Here is a 17,243-nt window from a genome sequence, read left to right as displayed (position 1 = left end):
TTTACTCTCTGATCATTTCACTATTACAGGTGCTTTCCCCTGAATCATCTCTCTCAACAGCCATTTATCTTCTTGTCTACCATGCTTGTTTTGTTCTCTTATCATTTGGGGGGGAGGGAAGTAATATTTATTTACTTATTTCCTTATTTACATGTTTGTTTATCCTTTAAACAAAAGGGCTGACCTGGTGAATTGGAAGTCTTAATAGGAAAAAAGTTACAAAAAGTGTTCCACTTTTCTGATATCTACAGTTTCTTAACATTGATTAAAGTTTAGTTCAAGAATAACTTAAATGGGATTGATGCTCATTTAAAACATAAATTGTAGGCTCTACCCCAAATCTTCTGAACTGGAAGCCTTAGGGACAGACTCCAGGAGTCCTGTATTTACAGGAGTCTGTCCAGCTGGGAACATCCCAGACAGTTCTTATCCAAACAAATGTATGAGAATAGTTAGATTTAAGCCTCTGAAAGCATATGTGGACTCATGTTTCTGAGTGAAACTTCCCAATTATAACTTCCAAACAAAATAAGGAAGTTCTGTATCACCTCCCGAAAGCAGTCTCTCAATATTGCAGTGTTTTCTGTTCATAGTGTAAATAACAGTATTGAGGAATTTTCCAAAGCCATTGAGTTTAAGTGGCCAGAGGGAAGAGAGGGCACCATGTATCAGAGAACATGTTTCCACTCCTAAGACATGTCTAGAACTGGCTGTGAATTAAAATCTGCTGAGTGTTCAGCAGTGTGGTCAGTTAATAGCACAAACAGAGCACTAACCTTTCAAAAAACAATTCTTAGGGAACTTTTGAATGTCTCCTTCTATTGTACTTAGGTTATTTGATCCTCAAAATGGACCAATTAAATTATTTTCAGTAATGATCATGTAATAACCAGCAATAGTCATTAATTTCTTGATTTATCTCTTATTATTAAAGCAAAGAAGTAACAACTTAAAAAGAATACATTTTTATTTGTTATCTATACAATTCTAGTTTGATGATTTGGAAGGGTGGTCTTTAAATATATTACTCAACAGCTTGTGGAAAAAAAAAAGAATGTATTTCAACATTAAGTGAGTTATTCAAATTTGTTCCATTATTTCATGTATAATCTAAAATTTGCACTTACCAGCAATGTGCAGTTCATTTGTTTCACTCTTGAAAATTTTAAACACAGGTACAAACTTCAAATAGTCACATAGACTAAGTGATTCATGGTCTCTTTCTTCATCTTACAGTTATGTGCAGTCATTGTTCATCTAGTATTTAACCCTAGGAATATGCAGAACACAGCATTTGGAGACAAACTTGAAGGTTGTCAAACCATTGAAAACTGCTTTTGAACTAAACTTATGTAGCTCAGTCCACATGTATCAGGGGCTTCTGTGTGACTGAATTCTCTAAAGTAACTTTTATGTATAATGTTTATTAAGGAATAAATAATGAAATATATATGCAGAGTACATCATGAGAAATGCTGGACTGGAAGGAACACAAGCTGGCATTAAGATTGCCAGGAGAAATATCGATAACCTCAGATATGCAGATGACACCACCCTTATGGCAGAAAGTGAAGAGGAACTCAAAAGCCTCTAGATGAAAGTGAAAGTGGAGAGTGAAAAAGTTGGCTTAAAGCTCAACATTCAGAAAACAAAGATCATGGCATCCGGTCCCATCACTTCATGGGAAATAGATGGCGAAACAGTGGAAACAGTGTCAGACTTTATTCTTCTGGGCTCCAAAGTCACTACAGATGGTGACTGCAGCCATGAAATTAAAAGATGCTTACTCCTTGGAAGGAAAGTTATGACCAACCTAGATAGCATATTCAAAAGCAGAGACATTACTTTGCCAACAAAGTTTCGTCTAGTCAAAGCTATGATTTTTCCTGTGGTCATGTATGGATGTGAGAGTTGGACTGTGAAGAAGGCTGAGCGTCGAAGAATTGATGCTTTTGAACTGTGGTGTTGGAGAAGACTCTTGAGAGTCCCTTGGACTGCAAGGAGATCCAACCAGTCCATTCTGAAGGAGATCAGCCCTGGGATTTCTTTGGAGGGAATGATGCTAAAGCTGAAACTCCAGTATTTTGGCCACCTCATGCGAAGAGTTGACTCATTGGAAAAGACTCTGATGCTGGGAGGGATTGGGGGCAGGAGGAGAAGGGGACGACAGAGGATGAGATGGCTGGATGGCATCACTGACTCGATGGACGTGAGTCTGAGTGAACTCCGGGAGTTGGTGATGGACAGCGAGGCCTGGCGTGCTGCGGTTCATGGGGTCACAAAGAGTCGGACACAACTGAGTGACTGATCTGATCTGATATGTGTGTATATATATATATATATACACACACACACACATACATACACACACACACATAGGAAAAGACTCTAATGCTGGGAGGGATTGGGGGCAGGAGGAGAAGGGGACGACAGAGGATGAGATGGCTGGATGGCATCACTGACTCGATGGGCATGAGTTTGAGTGAACTCCGGGAGATGGTGATGGACAGGTAGGCCTGGTGTGCTGCAATTCATGGGGTCGCAAAGAGTCAGACATGACTGAGTGACTGAACTGAACTGATACATATATATATATATATATATATATATGCACATATATGACCATCACCATATTTAGAACTCAACTATAATCTCAATGACTGTTCAGGAATTAAGTCAACAGAAATTTTTTTCAGTGGAATATTTTATCATTCTACATTGTTTGAATTACTTATGTGTGTGTGTGTTTAGCTATTCAGTCATGTCCGACTCTTTGCAACACCATGGACTGTCGGCCACCAGACTTCTGTGTCCATGAGATTATCCAGGCAAGAATACTGGAGTGGGTTGCTATTTCCTACTCCAGGGGATCTTCCCAACTCAGGGATTGAACCTGCTGGATTCTTTACCACTGAGCAACCTGGCATGGTGGTTATGAAAAGCAGACAGTTTTTAAGTAGGTTTTATAGTAATAAGTTTATAGTAAATACAATTTAAAATTCTCTGCAAACAGTGCACCTCTTTTTTGTCTGCGCCTGGGATACTAGATCACATTGCACAGCTGTGATTGGGTAGTGGAGAAAGTTCAGCATCTGTATTTGTCTCTCTTTGATGGATCCTGGTAGCTTGCATAAGTTCAGGCATTGAACTCTATATCTCATCTTAGTAGAGGACTCTCTGCTTTCACTGGTTGTGTTCCATTGGATGGCGACCAAATGGTGCTGGTAGTGCTGGGCAACTCAGACTTCCTTATTGATACCACTGAATGCAGACATTTGCAGAAATGCACTGAATGCATTTCTTTGCCTGGAAATAGTCACCTGGTTTTATACCATCCCAAGGTGAGTCAGTAATTTTCACTTGGCAGCTTCCCCGTATGTAAACCTGGAATCTGAAGTGAATAGCTACCTTCACCTTGGTGTTAATGTGAAATTAAGTGCTGCATGTTTGTTAATGGTAACTAGGTAATGAACATGTAAAATGGTAGTACCATATATTTTGCATCAGTTAGAAATGGATTTGCCTGAAAGCAACAGAAAATTTCTCTGTCATTTAAACAAGGAGGAGTTTATTTTTCCTGTATAATCTAAAAACCAGAGGTTAGCTAATGCTGGTGTTGGTCAGCAGCTCAGTGATGTAAGTAAGGGTCCATGTCGCCTGAATGGTCTTCATCTTCCTCTTAGGATCACAGATGACTGCAGCAGCACCAGCTGCCATACTGTGTTCTAGAACAAAGTAGGTAGGAAGAGGAAAATTGACATGAGATGTGTGTTTTCTTTTATCCAGAAAGCTAATATTTCCCTAGAAACTTACACAACAGACTTTCTTTCAGATCTCACTGGACAGAAGTTTTTATATAACTACGTCTAGGAGTTTTTAAAGTAACAGAAGGGACTGTCGAGAATGGCTTTAGCCAATCATTTCATTATCTCGGGTTGGACATATGTGTGTTTGTGTGCTCAGACGTAAGTTGTGTCCAACTATTTGCTACCCTATGGACTGTAGCCCTCCAGGTTCCTCTGTCCATGGGATTTTCCAGGCAAGAATACTGCAGTGGGTTCCCATTCCCTTCTCCAGGGGATCTTCCTGACCCAGGGATCGAACCCACAACTCCTGCATCTCCTACATTGGCAGATGGGTTCTTTACCACTGTGCCATCTGGGAAGCCCAGAGTTGGGCATATTCCACCCTGAACAAAATAGTAAGCCAGAAAAAATGCTAAGAGGGGTTCATGTCTTCCACATACATTCTGGAGATGTTATGAGGAGCGAGATTTTAGGAGAGAAGAGCAATACGCCACTGTTTGCACTGGACGTGTGCACCCGTGTGTGGTGATAGTGATGGTGGGAGTTTAACCTTTTTCTTCCCTGATTACTAACTGCCTAGTTTGGGAAAGGACTGGCAGAAAATCATCTGGTATGTGATGTCTTCAAAGTGATGGATTCTTTTAGAGTCAGCCAGTTTCGATGCTGCCCTGTGGAAATCCCTGCTTTTCTGGCTTTGCCAAGATAGAGTAATGACCACAGTCTATCTTGGCAAGAGCGGGAGCTTTAGCTGACTTTCCAATTTGTCTCATACTTTATTCTTTGAGTTTTGATACTGAAAGAAGGTATTCTGTATCATCAGTGTGAAGCGCCTATTGGAATGAGAGTTCTAAGACTAATAATTACAGTGTATGGTAGAGAAACTCATTCGGTCTGAGAGGCTTCTGACTTATGTCTTCTCCCTTAATTATGGGATCAATGCACTATGGCATTCCTGTTGTTTCTTGTGACCCACCGTTTCTTTTACATGGCGACACGTGGCATACTTAAATAGGGTATTCATTCCATCATCTGCTTGACTACAGTCCTAGCGTCCCTTCCCTCCCCTCTCAGTAATTGCTCTGCTTACTTCCCATTCCGGAAGTGACTAGAACCTAGTGCTCCGACTCCCTGCTTATTTATAAAGTCAGTGTTTACTTTATTGAATCCATCAGTGTTTAAAAAGGAAAAGAGGAGGACATCAGTGACCCAACTAATGACAAGAGGTCGCAATTTACAACTGCCAGATTGCCAAGTAATTTTGTTAATATCAGCTTCTGAAATGCAAGGAAAAGGTGCTTTTAAAGCCTTTGGTCACATGGCAGGAATACAATCCTATATGAAGCTAATATTTTTTTTTCTGCATACACAGTAGAGCCTGGATTGTTTACAGTTCATCAGAATGCCTCAGGGTTATATTGCTGCCAACCAACAGATTTCTTTAAGATTGCAATAGATACTGCGTATTTTACTATAGTAAATTTCTCATTTCTTACTATAGTCACATAAAAGTGAAAGGTCCTTCAAATTAGCTGGAGGACACTTAGTAATAATTTGCATTTACCACAATAATGATAGCTCCATCCTATTTTTTTTTTATTGATTATACAGATACCCTCAAGATTTTATTTGTAATCTTGATGAAAGTTTATTAGGTTTCTATGGCTTGCCTTCTGGATTCAAACAGAAGCCATTTAGAAGGTGTCTTTGTTTCTGTTTTTTTTTGTTGTTGTTTTTTTTTTCAGCCCATCAAAGTAAAATCATTCTATTCTTGGCTATTCTTCCAAATCCGATTCTTTGCCTTGTGGTCCATTTGGAATTAACATGCACTGAACTGTCAATTCCACATAAATTAGTAGGTTTTTAAAATTACTGTGCATCACTTGCTCAGATACTGTGGTTTATCTGAATTCAGGTGAGGTCAAACTTTACTACAAATCCATATTAGGGAGCCTGAGTTGATAAGTTAAAAGTAAAAGCAGCAAGACTTTTTCTTCTTAAAACTTGTCAGTATTAATTGAATAAATACAAGTTATTAGAGACTCAATATTTCAGAAAGATGGCTGTCATAACAAAATATGATACACTGGGTGGATTAAATAAAAGAAATGCATTTTCTCACAGTTCTGGAGTCCAGAAGTCCAGAACAGGATGCTAGCATGTTCTGGTTCTGGTAAGAACTTCCTTTCTGGCTTGCAGACAGCTGCCATCTTGCTGTGATCTTCCTTTCAAGGAGAGACAGAGAGCAAGCTCTGTGGAGTCTCTTCTTATCAGAGAATTAATCCAATCCTAAGGGTCCCATCGTCTTGACCTGTTTACCTCTCAAAAGACCCCCATCTACAAATGCCATCATATTGGGGGTTAAGACATCCACATACGAATTTAGGGGACATATAATTTAACCAGTAATACTGACTAAAATGTATCCTCCAGCAAAAAAATTTAATACTGCTAATTTTGATAGACCAAAAAAAAAAAAAAAAAAAGTGTAAATGTCAGTTGAATTAGCAAAAAAAGAAAAATAAATCTTCAGATGCTAAAAACAAAGATCTTTAAACAAAGAAGGTAAATTTACACATAAGTTGACTAGAGTAGGTTATTGTCCAACTAACATAATAGATTGGATTTTAGACCCCCCATCAGAGAAAGAACATGAAGCTCTGGACCCAGATAAAGCAAAGTGTTGGCACTATGATGTACACATAAGTCTAAGAACTTGGAAGGGTGGACTAGAAAAGAAAATCATGGTAGAGTTAAATAGACTTAAAAAATATAAGGATATGTTTGTACTCTGTAAAATAAATCTGAGGAAATTACCAGGTAAAAACAAGAGAAATAAAAATGTAGAAAATATGCAAAGGAGTTTAATAAACAAATAAAATAAGGTTGTTCAACATGCCACTAATAGGATTCCAGAAAGAAAAAGATAAACAGGTAATAAATTTTGAAAATTGTCACCTAGGTACACTATGGACCGAATGCGTAATGCCAAAGATACGAGTAAACCGGAGAAGCTAGTAGGCAGAGCGTGGTCAAAGGACCATTTGACTGACTACAAACTCTTCAACTACAGTAACAGGGATCAGATGACAATGGAATGATATCCTCAAATTGCTGAGAAAAATTATCTTTGAGACTAGAAATTTATATTTAGTTAACCTAGTCTTCAAACCGGAGAAGACAATGGCATCCCACTCCAGTACTCTTGCTTGGAAAATCCCATGGACAGAGGAGCCTGGTAGGCTGCAATCCGTGGGGTTGCTAAGAGTCGGACACGACTGAGCGACTTCACTTTCACTTTTCACTTTCATGCATTGGAGAAGGAAGTGGCAACCCACTCCAGTGTTCTTGCCTGGAGAATCCCAGGGATGGGGGAGCCTCGTGGGCTGCCGTCTATGGGGTCGCACAGAGTCCGACACAACTGAAGTGACTTAGCATAGCATAGCCTTCAAACAGAAGCCCAAACTGATATTAATGAATACACTTCTGGAAGAAAGTACATTATCTTGTAAGTAAAACAGGAGATGCAATAAGCAATGGAATGAATTATATTTCTTATATACTTTTCTGTATGTTTGAAATGTTTCATGATTAAAAATAAAAATTTATAAACACCTTTTTAACTCATGATGGAAGCATGGTTTTCTGACTCCCCACCCCCACTCTTTCTCTCTCTTTCTACTTTTCTGAAGAACTTAAAACTTATGCAAGACCACTGAACCATTATGCAGTATAAGAATAATATCTAGGATCTGTGAACTTTCAAGAATATTTGTTACTTGTATACAGCTTTACTGTCTCCAAAATATTTTTTAAAATGCAGTCAAATTTTTAAATGTTTATTAAACTGTTTATCACACAAAATATTGACAACTTCATTAACCATTAAATTCTATGAAAATTCCAGTTTGTAAGAAACATTTTAGATTTTTACTTTTAAGGAATTTCTGAAATTCCAAGTTGATATATAAGAAATTAAGAATCTGCTTACAATTCAGGAGACCCGGGTTCAATTCCTGGTTTGGGAAGATGCCCTGGAGAGGACAATGGCAACCTATTCCAATATTCTTGCCTGGAGAATCCCATGGAAAGAGGAGCCTGGTGGGCTACAATCCATGGGGTTGCAGAGTTGGACATGACTGAGTGACTAACACGTTCCCTTTCAAATAGCTCTTATAGCAAAAGTATTTTTAGAAAATCTTACAAAACAGTTTACCTTCTGAATGCTTCTCTTAACATGGGATATGAGTTTATTAATATGCTTGATATATAGAATATGGTCTCCAAAAATAGAGGAATAGGGTCCATGATGATTCTTCAGTGGCCTCCTTACCAGGAATATCCGTTGTGCAACATGTAGAAAGTATCGATGGGTTTGGTCCAACAAGTATGCTTTTTACCCTAACTCATTTTCTTCTTCTATGGCTATCATGAGAATAATGTTTATTGAGTTATCATATGTCAGACACTGTGCCCAGAGTTCCAAGTGCTTTAACTCCTTTAATCCTCGTGACAGCAGTGGGAAATAGGCTCAATTATCTTTAGTTTAAAGATATGGAAATTGCAACTTGGAGAGTTATGTAACTTGCCAAAAATCCCACTGATAGAAAAGTGTTGAAAAGAGTTAGGAAATGAGGCTTTCTGTGACTTCGATGTCTTGCTCCTGCCCCTTATGCTATGCTGACCTCACAATCTCTACAGAAAGTAAGAATATTGTTGGCAGGCCTAATATTTGCCAAATGAATTCAATTCACTTTCATTATCACTTCTAAAGCATTGGACAGAAAAAATTTGTATAGTGATGGCTTGAAATTTCTAGTGATGACGAGAAGGCAAGGCCTTTAAGGGTCCCAAGCACTACAGTATTAGAGTGGATTATGGAGATTTTTTCGGTCCCTCTCCACCCTGCATCTAATCAAAATATTAAAAATGCTAAACTGTAAAATTAAGGATAAGATAGCCAGAGTCCAATTTTTTCGGATGATGATTGTTTTTTTTCTGAAATATCACACATCAGATTATTTTCAAGAGTCTTTTTTTTTCTTTTAAAGTACCGTAATTTGCTGGTGTCTTAAGTATAAGGGTTTCCCAGGTGGCTCAGTCTGTCTGCAATATAGGAGACCTGGGTCTGGAAGATTTCCTGGAGGAGGGCATGGCAACCCATTCCAGTATTCTTGCAGAGAGTTCCATGGGCAGAGGAGCCTGGTGGGCTACAGTCCATGGGATCGCAAAGAGTTGGACATGACTGAGCAAAACCACTTGCACTGTCACTTAAGTATAAACTTGGTCTGTGTGATGGTTAATTTTATGTGTTAACTTGCAAGGCATTTTTGGATGAGATGAACATGTATATTTAGTTGGGGAACTGTGAGTAAAGTACATTGCCCTCCATTATGTAGATGAGACTTATCTAATCATTGAATGCCCAAATAGAACAGGAAGAGTGGCCTCCCTGTTCAGGAAGGAATTCTTCAGCCGAGTGCCTTCAGATTTCACCTGCACCTTCATCTCTTAGGTCTCCAATTTGGGGTCCACACTGCAGATTTTGACTTGCCAGCTTCCATAATCACATGAACCAATTCCTTTATAACACATCTCTTTATATATATACACATATCCTATCGGTTCTCTTTCTCTGGAGAATCCTGAATAATACAGTCTGTCTACTGGGTAATCCACGTTTCCAAAAAGCCTACTCTCAGTCATGTATCCTAAATCTGCTTTTTTTTTTTTCTTTTCTTCCAATTAGCTACACTGGGTCTTCTTTGAGGTGCATGGGCTTTCTCTACTTGGGGCACATGAGCACTTCTCTAGTTACAGCATGTGGGTTTCTCTTGTTGGGGTGCAAGGCACCCCTCTGAGCATTTCCTAAAAGTGCAACCCACCTGCTTCTGGGTTTTCATATCAATTTCAAGCTCATAAGAGACTTGTTTCCTACTTTTTAATATACCAGCTATTTAACTGGTTCTCACTGATTCCGTGAGATCCTCCTACATTTCACCAGTATATAGGGCTCAGTAGTTGCAGTACTCAGGCTTAGTTGCATGTGGGATCTTAGTTCCCTGGATCAGGGATCAAACCCTCATAGCCTGCATAAGAAGGTGGATTCTCAACCACTGGACCACCAGGGAAGTCCCTGTATTTTCTCTTTTAATGTTAATGTTTGAATTTGAAGTCTCAGTATGGTTGCAGAGCATGAAGTTGAGTATTTACTAAGAAAACTGAAGTTTCTCCCTCTTCTATCTATGGTTCTGAGGACACACTCCACAATTTGTCTTTTTCCTCAGGTCTTCTAATGAAATTTAACTTTAGTAACATAAGTGTGAACATGGGCTTTGGAATTAGTCCTTAGTTTTGGTCTCAACATCCTGTGCCCTTAGGCAAGTCACTTTGAGCCCCACTACCAACACTGGCAAAATATGAAGCTCAAAAGAGATATTGTTTGTAAGGATGTTTTATAAGGTGGTGCTAATGCAGGTATTCGATAAATATTGATTATTTAGATTATTATAGATATTATATTATTAAACATGTAAGCATGTATGTAATTCCTCACCTTAGAGCCATAGTTTTTAGCCATTGGTAAGTGAAAGTGAAGTCACTCAGTCATGTCTGACTCTTTGCAACCCCATGGACTATATATAGCCTATGAGGTTCCTCCATCCATGGAATTTTCCAGGCAAGCGTACTGGAGTGGGTTGCCATTTCCTTCTCCAGGGGACCTTCCCGACCCAGGGATTGAACCCTGGTCTCTGGCATTTCAAGCAGACGATTTTACGGTCTGAGCCACTAGGGAAGCTCAGCCACTGGTAAAGATGGATCTAAAAATAACTAATTAAAGGGTCCTTTTAAAGAAGTCCTATGGACCCACAGTGGAAGGGACTTGAGATTCTGCATGTTAATTAAGAGACCCTGAATATGAACTGGGCATAGATATTGCTTTTCAACTATCTCCTGTACCAAGTAAGGCAGCAGTCTTCAAACAACTTAAAACTCGAGAGTAACATATGACTCCTTGTTCTCCAGCTACCATTTTAGTTAGCTCCACTGCTGAAAACTCAGGGCTATTCTTTTCTTGCCTGCTGTCCAGCTACTGAAGACTCTGTGGGTGGCTGTACTTGATGCCATTGTTCCCTTTCCTCATCTCCTCCCTCAACTGGTCTCACAAATACAAGTTTGGTCACTGCCTAAAAGGCACCCTCTGAGCATTTCCTAAGAGCGCAGCCCACCTGCTTGTGGTTTTTCATATCATTCTCAAGCTCATGAGAGGCATGTTTCCTACTTTTTAGTATACCAGCTATTCAAAAAGTTCCCACTGATTCCATGAGATCCTCCTGCCTTTTGCCAGGAAAACATCAGAGCATACAGTACAAGGTACCTGTAAAATTCCTTTTTTTGTGTCCAGATATTTTTTTTTAATGTAAAAACAACTTCAGCTTTAAAAAGTTAAATTCCAAAGCCAGCAAGTTCTAGCACTGAGGATTCTCCTCTATTCTCAAGAATAGGGAAATCAAGGGAGTTTCCATTTTAAACCATTTAAGAATCCTGTGCTTTCTGAGTGGAATCCTTGAGAGCCATGACTTATCTTGTGTTTGTCTCAGTGTTTGGTTCTCAGAGACAAGGGTCAAAATGACTTTCAAAAGGCTGGCTTTCCCCGGGGGCTACTTTTTATGTAGAAGCCCTCATCTCATAAACAATTGAATTAGTTCACATTAACCACTATCAATGGCAAAAGTACACAAAACCTAAAGAAATCACCTAAAATAATGTTTTTGAACCAGCTGCTAAATTAAGTAATGTATTTGTTTTATTGCACATTTGCATAATAGGGCAAACTAGAAACTCTCTGTAACAGATGTGCTGGTGGCAGGGAGATTTGATTACTGGCTTCTGTTATTAATCACTGCACGAATCTTAAATGATTTGTTTCTACAGTTTGATCAATTTACATCTCAGAACATACATTTATGTACACAATGTAGAGATGAAGCATCTGTTCACACCTTTCTGGAGGCATCAATATATTTATGGAAATTGAAGTTTTGTTAAACCAAGGCACAGGAAACTTTGGTCAAAGACTGACAACTTTTGGAAAGATCCCATTATTTATTCCTCGTCAAGCTAGTTAATAGAAAACCATTTTAGTACATTATGTTCTGATGTCTATTGTCTCTTTCATGGAAACAAACAAAATATATGCTATTTGAAACTCACAGGATTTGAACCATGGACATTTCTATTTCCTACAAATCACTTCAGAATTTTGAAGAATTAGAGAGTACCATGGTATCATTGAGAACTACTGTATAGAGTTTTGAAAATAATCCTTCTCTTTTTAATTTTATATTTGACATTTCATAATCCTATATCTTTGATTTCCATCAGCATTTTAAATAGGTATAATACATTTTAAGATGGCATGCTTAAATGAAAAAAAAAAGTAAAAATATAAACAGTATAAATACTGTTTCATTAATTTCCAATTACACATGATGAATGTATTGGTTCTACACATAAATGTTTCTCCAATAAGTCAAAGCACTAGATAATATGATTTTTTTCAGTTGTGAGTATTGCAGTTATTTTGTAAGCAAAATTTTTTTAAATAGTTAAAATACCCATAGAATGAAGCTAACATTTCAGCCTATTGATTCCAGGGGCTGATTTATATTATAAGGATTTACCATTTGGATTCTAACATTTCTGTTAATATTTTTTACATTTTCATATATGCAAGCTTGATACATTTTGACCTCTTCCAAAATCACAATAACAACTGATATGGAAGAGGAAGCTTTGGGGATTTTGTTTCTCATACTATTCTGTTTTCCTAGTTTGGCCTCCTATTTCTATATGGTGAGAAATTTTTTAAAAAAAAAGGAAAAAATAAAAGAACTCAGGACTGAAATTAAATGCATCATTTCTGAAAACTGGATGAAATTTCAGATACAGGCTTTGTTTTTAATGCGTAGGAAAAAATTAAAATGTATATATTTTTCTCAGTCAGAGGCAAGACTGTTATGGTTGCAACTCCTGCCTTTTTATAGTTCATCCTGGGAGCTAATGAAGCATTGCATATTGGTTTCAAATTCAAAGCATATGTAGTCACTGAGGCATTTTTTTCTTTGTACAGCGTGATTTCAAAAGGAGCCCCAAATGTGGTCATCTTAGAAAATGTAATTTGGTCGAGCACTAAAGAACTTTTTCCCAGATGACAAAAACCTTCCCCTTTGAGTTGTCTGTGAGAATACAAACTGGCTGTGAAGTACACTCACAACTCTCTGTGAATGATGTACAGGAGCTGATGAAAATATATTAAAGGACTGGGATGTCAAGGCCATGAAGGGCATTGGGCAAATTTGGATAAATGTGTCCAGGTTTCACTGAATCAGAATCAGAAGTGAGTTAGAGGACAATGTAAAAAGATGTCGAAGAGGATAATATAATCCAGACAACAAACTTAACAGTGTTACATACCCAGAGCCATCTCCCAAGTCATTAACGCCGCTGCCGAGGGTGCCTGCCAAAGAGCCAGATGTCATTCTGTCACATCTTGGCATTTGATGGTTGTCATTTATAAGAGAGAATCGAGCGAGGACTGTAATTAGGTGTGTGCTGAATGGAACCCTTCCTTCCGACTCCTTTGGGGGCTTTTTCTAGTCTTGAACACATGGAGAGCGGAGTAGGGGAACTGATCTGCCCTTCAGACTCCTGAACATCCCTGTGTTTTTTCCTCTGGGGGAAATGTATGGTTTATAGTTTTATTTCATTTTTTCTCCCACACATTAAGCATTTATTACACTCTTTGGAGGTGATAAAAACATGTTCCTGGACCACCCCCCACCCTGAAAAAAAGAACACCTGCACTCCAGTGGAAGAATTGTCATGTTAACAGATCAGTTACAACTATATCATGGCAAGTGCTATGTTAAGGAAATTGGTTTAAAAATGGTGTTGCGGGAGTGTAAAGAGTGGAACAACAGCTCTTTGGAGATTTGGGAAAGGGCTCCACAGAGGAGGAGATATTAAAGGATGAGCAAGCATTTGGCAGGTGGGTGAAGGAGGGGGTGAGCATTCTAGCAGAAGAAATCACGTGTAGACAAGTGATTATGAAATCATTTATGGAAAGGTCTGCTGTAGTCTGGGATTGGTGAGGATTTGCACATGATAAAAATCTGAGGCACATAGACATTCTAGAGGAGAATCGATCGAGTGAGGCAGAGAGGGGAAAACTGCCTATTGAATCCTTCCTTAATTCCTGCCTTTTTTTTTTTTTTTGGAAGAATAGTTAAAGAAGGTAAGTATCAATTCATGGTAATATTCCTAAAACTTTGATAATAATAAAAAAGCTAACATCTGAGTGCCTTGTATTCAGAATTATGCTGGTTCTTACCATGACTGTATGAAACAGATTTTATTTTTATTTTCATTTTACAAAGGAGGTAAAGGAGGATTAGAGGTGCTACCTAGCATATTTAGGTTCATCTCACAGGCAGTTAGCAAAGTGAGGAGGAATCCGGAAAGCCTGTGGCTTTGCTTCCAAATACTGCACAATGCATTCCTCCGAAGAGTTGTGTGCTCAGTGAGTATGGACTGTCTTCATGATGGCTAGAGAAATAATCTTTTAGGTAGAGAGAATGTGACCTAGCATAGGCATACAGAATTATGTATTTGACCAGGAATCAAACCTGTGCCCCCTGCAGTAGAATTGCGGAGTCTTAACCACTGGACCACCAGAGAAGTCCCATTAATCTACTTTTCTAGATTAAATCTAGAAATGGTAGTGAGAAATAAATTTTTTAAATTAAGACAGAAAATTATCTGCCTCATCCCCAAATACCTTCAACAGGTGCCTGGAGACATTGCCCAAATCAAAGGACACTTTTTTAAGCTTTCAAAATATACTTAGAAATATATAGAGATGCTTATTATATAGTTCAAATGGGGGGATGTAAAACTTTATATGCAATATGGTATTCAAATTTTAAAGGGGTAAATATGAATCAGAAACACATATACATATAAAGTATTATATGCCAAGATAATATTAAACATTGCCTGAATGTTAGGATTGCAAGTGATTCTTTAAATGTTTGCATCTTCCTCCCATTAACAGGTAGAACTTGTGCAAACAGAAAACAAAACACCAAGGAAGAGTGAGTGCATGTGAAGGAACAGACACAAGGTCAGAAGGAACTTCAAGAACCATCAGAGCAGCAGCCCATGAATTCACCTGAGAAGGGCCGAGTCTTCCTGCAAATCAGCTGAGGAATGAGGTATCGTCTGCCATGGGGACACATTAGTTTCACTGGGAGCATCCTTAATAGCCTGGGTCCCTCTATGCTTTAAAACTTTGAATCAACTCTTCTAGTTGGAGTCACCCATTCCACCAGAAGGAAAACTTGAAGCTGAGGTAACAACTGGCTTCAACAATAAAATTATCTCACATAAAAAGCCCCCCTCCCCAAGGAAAAAGGAGTCCAGTAGTCCTAGATATCCTAGAAGAACCCTAGTCTGTGTGCCTTTCTAATCCGCTCCAACTTTCTGCTCAGCACCAAGGCTGCTATAGCCATCCCAATTATCATGTTCAGGCAGGGTGTTCAGAGGCACAGATGTGGGTCCACTCTTTCTTATGGCTTTAAGAATGGAACAACCTTCCTGAAAGGTTCTTGGCAGCTACCTTCTCATATTTTGTCATGTCCACATAGGGAAGTTTTTGAATTGAATGAATTGGGTTTTTTGAAAGTTTGGTTTCCATTTAACTTCCTTTTGGATGTGGGCTATGTCATGTGTGTGTTCAATCGCTCAGTCATGCCCGACCCTTTGCAACTTCAAGAACTGTAGCCTGCTAGGCTGTCTATCCATGGAATTTCCCAGGCAAGACTACTGGAGTGGGTTGCCATTTCCTTCTCCAGGGGATCTTCCCCGACCCAGAGATAAAACTGGCATTTCCTGCATTGGCAGGTGGATTCTTTATTACTGAGCCACCAGAGCAGCACTAAACAGCACTAATATACTTCTTGGAGACCCAATTTTTGAAGCAATTGACTAAACAGACATGTGCCCATCTTATTAGAGAAAAACAGGAGGGCAAGGATCCTATTCTCTGAACCAGTGAGGCTATAGTCACTGTGCTGAAAGCTCAGTAGGCAATTTCTCTCCTATGCTGTATCAGGTATAGAAGGTGATAGGATTGGATAAACAAACCTTTGCCACAAAATTTTACTGAAACAATGAGCCTCTTATTCTCAAAATATCTGCACACAGTTAGTTGGGTTTAACATAACGTTTCTGACCCAGTCCTGCTGCCTACGGTTCTAAAGGCAGCTGATGAAAACTTGGGACTGAGATTGGGCTTGAAGGAAGTGACAGGATGGACTTCAAGAAAGTGGGAGTATCGACTTGGACATGAATGAACCGAACCTCCTTTATCAGTGGACCAAAGTATTTCCTAGCTGTAGAAGCAGCTCCATCCCAAAATGTATGGTCTTCCTGTCCTTTTAGAATTGTTTCTGCTCAAATGCCAACATTGTGTCACAGGAGGGGGCAGTGTTCCCCAAACTATGAAATTTATTTTTTTATCCATCTGGGTGTGCCCATGTATTCAGCTTGACCTCTAGCTATACAACGTGAGTCACTGTCTTGGCCAGATTGTTGCCTTTGATAATGAACGGAGCCTAATGGTGTTTCTTAATCAAGCAAGCATTATGCCAGACTAGATCCTGTAGCAGTTAGAGCTCCTTGACACTGCAGAGGAGCAGGTCACATTGCTGCCAGTGCAGCAGAAAGCTGTTCTGGGGAGGGTCATCTGTGGTGTCACCAATGACTGGCTGATGGAGACCTGGGGCGTCCCTTAACCTCATTCCTCTGCAGCCCTCTCCCAAGCCATCATAAAAAAACAGCATCCAAATAGAGAACAAAGTATGTCCTTGGTAAAAACAAATCATTGCTTCCAGCCAGTATCTGAGTCTTAAAAGAGCAGAATTCTAATATTCTTAAAGCTCAAAGGGTTAACTTAAAGCAGCCACATCAGTTTGCACAATGAAAGGTTGTTGATTTCTCTTCCATCCTACTACTTCAACCGTGTTCAAGAAAGTGTCATTTCTTCTCTGGGTTACTGCCAACTGCCTTCTAACTCCATACTCTTGTCAGTCCATTTCTTATAGAGCAACCAATGTTCTCAAAAAAATTTAAACCAGGAGGTCATGTCACTTTCCTGCTTAAACTCCTGTAATGTCTTCCCTTTTACTTAAAAGAAAATCTGAGCTCCTCCCCAAGGCCCTCAAAGCCTCATACAACCCAGGCCCATATACCTCTCCAAAATCATCTTTCACCACCTCCCCTTTCGCCAACAGATGCAGCCACGTAACCTTCTATTCATTCCCAGAAAAAAACTTAAGGTCATTCTCACATGACAAGTTTTGCAGAAGCTCTTTACTC

The 17,243-nt window shown here is 39.0% G+C and overlaps 1 long non-coding RNA gene across 2 annotated transcripts in view; it reads left to right on the top strand.

Annotated features, from left to right (window-relative positions):
- The window catches only part of LOC133234405 (uncharacterized), a 392,262-nt gene that overhangs the window by 229,478 nt on the left and 145,541 nt on the right, over positions 1–17,243 (top strand). For both annotated transcript variants that reach the window (XR_009732129.1, XR_009732128.1), the window contains one exon: positions 14,920–15,079. This is a non-coding gene — a long non-coding RNA (uncharacterized LOC133234405). The remainder of the gene's footprint in view (positions 1–14,919; positions 15,080–17,243) is intronic.

Source organism: Bos javanicus, chromosome 21 (assembly GCF_032452875.1).
Source record: "Bos javanicus breed banteng chromosome 21, ARS-OSU_banteng_1.0, whole genome shotgun sequence".
In the NCBI taxonomy this organism is placed as follows: Eukaryota; Metazoa; Chordata; class Mammalia; order Artiodactyla; family Bovidae; genus Bos; species Bos javanicus.
The sequence above is the reverse complement of the archived record's forward strand: the minus strand, read 5'-3'. Positions and strand labels throughout refer to the sequence as shown.